We start from the raw sequence: 4,299 nt of genomic DNA, 5'->3' as shown, positions 1-4,299 counted from the left end.
GACTTTTGTAGAGAAAAATAGCCAATAAGCAGTTATTATAATAAAACAAAATGATGTAGAAGTAGTGCAGAGTAGGGTGGAGCTTGAGCTATGGTAGCCTCATGGAGAATGTAACATGGAGATATGAGAATAAGAAATCCCATTTGGCAGGTCAGTGGTTTGTTAACTGGGAGAGAGTCTTCTGAGCAAAGACAACCAATTCTGGGCACAAACACACTAACAAGAAGGTTGCTGGCATATTAGAGAAATAGGGAGAGAAGGGGAGTGACTAGAATGGGGCATACAATTAAGAAGATAGTGAATTACAAACACATAAAAATGTAAAATCTTTCAGATTTTGAATCTGAATGAAATAGAGTATCATTGCAAGACTTTTTCACTTTTAAATTATTTATTTTTAAATCACTTTTCTTATTTAAATTATTTATAAAGACGAAATACTGCTGCAGGAATATTTACTTGATATTGAATAAGTAAAATATCTCTTGTAAAGCAGTTTGATTATTTTTCTCTCATGAGCAGACTAGCATATGAAGTTCAACCTGTATGTTAAGTTTGCCTTCCCCCATAAGCAATTACTTGGAAATAAAATAAGTGTCACATATGGGTGATATCTTTGTAATCAAGAAAACTGAGAATAATTTTAACTAAGAATTATTCTCCAGAAAAAATATACAGATTGAGTGGGACATATATGCTAGAAGGAGAAAAAAGCTAATGATAAAGTATACCACATCAGGGTGAATGTTCAACCACTATTTGTTCCCAAGAAGATTAATCCAATGCCTGTTACTGGTATTTTTTTTCTCTTTTTTTCCAAACTTGACAGAAATAAAGGAGACATCAAAAGGAACGTTTGCATGGGTTCTGTTGAGCTGAAGAGGGTAGATGGACATCTCTTTAGAAAAATGACAATAGCCCTGGTCATCCATCTCACAAATGTGAGTCATCAATCCAGGAAAGACAGTGAGAAAGAGCGTGGATCAAACCAAATCTGAGGCAAAGTAGAAATGATGCCGTCTGGGAGTCAAAGAATCTGAGGAGTACTACTGATGAATCACTTATTGATGGGCAGTATGTCCTTGAGCAAGTCTTTAAGCTTCTAAATGTTTATGAGGTAAGTGGATTATATCAACTTCAAACTCCTTCAAGCTTTGTTTCACCTGCAATTTATAATTCTGATCTCACTATTGGAAAGCAAAAAGATGCTATACTAAATGTGGTACATTAGTAGAATTATTTTCACATGCAAAGAAGGCACAGTGTCATTAGATGTGAGAAAGAAACAGACATTAGAGGTGTCCCCTCATGCAGTATTTTGAATCACTGACTGGTTGTACCTCAAAAGTTCCCATTTAGTTACATGAGTTTATACTTTTGGAACTTACCAAGGGTTCTCTGCTTGAGGACAAAGGAAGTCAATTCTTACTATAGACAGTTTGAAATAAGATGTTGGAAATTTTATTTTAGGCCATAAATGTCTTATGTATATGAGCTACATATGAAATCCCACAGTATAAGACTTGTAAATTGTATTTTTTACATGGCATATCAGAACTGGTGATTTAAAAATGCATAAGAGATCACCCAGAGAGTGGGAGAAAATATTTGCCAGCTATACATCAGATAAAGGACTGATAACCAGAATATACAGAGAACTTAAAAAAAACTAAACTCTCCCCAAATCAATTGAACCAATAAAGAAATGGGCAACTGAATTAAACAGAACTTTCTCAAAAGAAGAAATTCAAATGGCCAAAAAACACATGAAAAAATGCTCACCATCCCTGGCAATAAAGGAAATGCAAATCAAAACCACACTAAGATTCCATGTCACCCCTGTTAGAATAGCCATCATCAAGAACACCACTGACAACAGGTGTTGGTGAGGATGTGGGGAAAAAGGAACCCTCATACACTGCTGGTGGGAATTCCAACCACTCTGGAAAAAAATATAGAAGCTTCTTAAAAATCTAAACATAGATCTACCATATGCTCCAGTATTCCCATTCCTGGGGATACACCCAAAGGAATGCAACACAGGTTACTCTAGAGGCACCTGCACACCCATGTTTATTGCAGCGCTATTCACAATAGCCAAGTTATTGAAACAACCAAGATGCCCCACTACAGACAAATGGATTAAGAAAATGTGGTACTTACACCAATGGAGTTTTACTCAGCCATGAAGAAGAATGAAATCTTATTATTCTCAAGTAAATGGATGGAACTGGAGAACATCATTCTGAGCAAGGTTAGCCAGGCTCAGAAGACCAAAAATCGTATGTTCTCCATCATATGCAGACTTTAGATCTAAGGCAAATACAGCAATGTGGTTGGAGTTGGGTCACATGCTAAGGGGAGAGCACATATGGGAGTTATGGAGAAGGTGGGAAACCCAAAACATGAAAGTGTTTGATGTCCCCCCTGCAGAGGAACTAATAGAGAAACCTTAAAGCAACAGAGGTCAATATGGGAAGAGGATCAGGAACTAGTGAAAAGGTCAGGTAGAGATGAATCAACTTGGGTTGTTACACATTTGTACATGGAAGCAATGCTAGGAATCTCTCTGTATAGCTATCCTTATCTCAACTAGTAAAAGCGCTTTGTCTCTTTTACTATTGCTTATGTCTTGTCTTCAACAAAATTAGAGATAAGGTCAGAACAGGTTCTGCCTGGTGGTGAGGGGTTGGTGTAGAGAGGGAGGGAGTGGGGGCAGGGGGAGAAATTGTCCAAGCAATGTATGCACATGTGAATAAATGAAAAAACATTTTTTTAAATACTTAAGTTTATACGGTTAGAGTTGCTATGATTTAAAATAAGGTTTTAATAGCTAGCATTTGTTGCCCTTAACGCAGAGAAACTAAAGCAGATACCTTAAAGCAACTGAGGCCAATAGGAAAAGGGGAACAGGTACTAGAGAAAAGGTTAGATCAAAAAGAATTAACCTAGAAGGTAACACCCACGCACAGGAAATCAATGTGAGTCGATGCCCTGTATAGCTATCCTTATCTCAACCAGCAAAAACCCTTGTTCCTTCCTATTATTGCTTATACTCTCTCTACAACAAAATTAGAAATAAGTGCAAAATAGTTTCTGCTGGGTATTGAGGTGGGGGGAGCGGGAGGGGGCGGAGTGGGTGGTAAGGGAGGGGGTGGGGACAGTGGGGAGAAATGAACCAATCCTTGTATGCACATATGAATAATAAAAGAAAAAAGAAAAAAAAAAGAAAAACTATTCTTGTGAAATGAAAAAAAATAAAAATAAAAATAAAGTTATACCCTAAAAAAATAAAATAAAATAAAATAAGGTTTTAAAAATTCAAGGCATTCACTACACTCAGGAAAAGGATAAAGTCATAATTTGGGCAATACATTTGTCTCACAATTTGTGTAGCAGGGTAAAGCGAGACAGATAGTTTTGCAAGAAGCCATAGTCCCTGCACAACTGAAATGTAACCTCTGGGAGAGTACATTTCTTGGGGAACACACTGGGGAAAGTACCATCAATTAAAGAAACAATGCACATTAGAGTAGACAATGGAGCCGTTTACCAAAAGACACTACCCTCATCAAAGTCAAGTCCTTGGATAAGATGATAAATAACAAACTTTAATTAGTTGATATTGGCTTAGAACCTTCTACATTCCAGACCTCTTCTTAAATGCTTTACACTTCCATTTCATTTCATCATTGTAGCAAATCTGGGAATTAGGTAGTAAAATCCTCATTTAGTACTTTAAGAAGCTGAAGCTTAGAAAGATTTGGCAATTTTCTGTGGTAACAAAAGTAATATGAAGCAAAATGAAAAGTAAAACTCACGATCTTCCAAATCCAAAACTACTACTATTTCAATTACTTTATGCCACATAAATGGACCAGTACTTCTCAATATTCTGAGAAGTTGCTTAAGAGAATCAAGTGAAAAGTAGTTATATCACAAAGCACAGTGTCCATAAAGAATACTTGAAGCAAAAATGATTTAGGACAATTTAAGAATGGAAACTCATGCTTCTGTGGCATTGGAGATCCAGATTGTAACTTTTTTATCTGAGTGGATGAAAGCACTCATGTATAAACTCCAAATTACCCAGTAATCAAATGAAATAGTTTGGGGTACATTTTTGTACATAAGTAAAAGCCTGGATGTATTTTATTTTAACTTTCAAATACTATCTATCTTATAAAAGTAGCTTTATACATTCCATAAAAACCACTAAGCTCCATTTTAAGCTTTTATTTTTTTCCCCTAAACTAGACACTTTTTTAACTCACATCTCACATAGGAGGTAATGTACTT

Source organism: Castor canadensis, chromosome 12 (genome assembly GCF_047511655.1).
Source record: "Castor canadensis chromosome 12, mCasCan1.hap1v2, whole genome shotgun sequence".
Taxonomy (NCBI): Eukaryota; Metazoa; Chordata; class Mammalia; order Rodentia; family Castoridae; genus Castor; species Castor canadensis.
The sequence above is the reverse complement of the archived record's forward strand: the minus strand, read 5'-3'. Positions refer to the sequence as shown.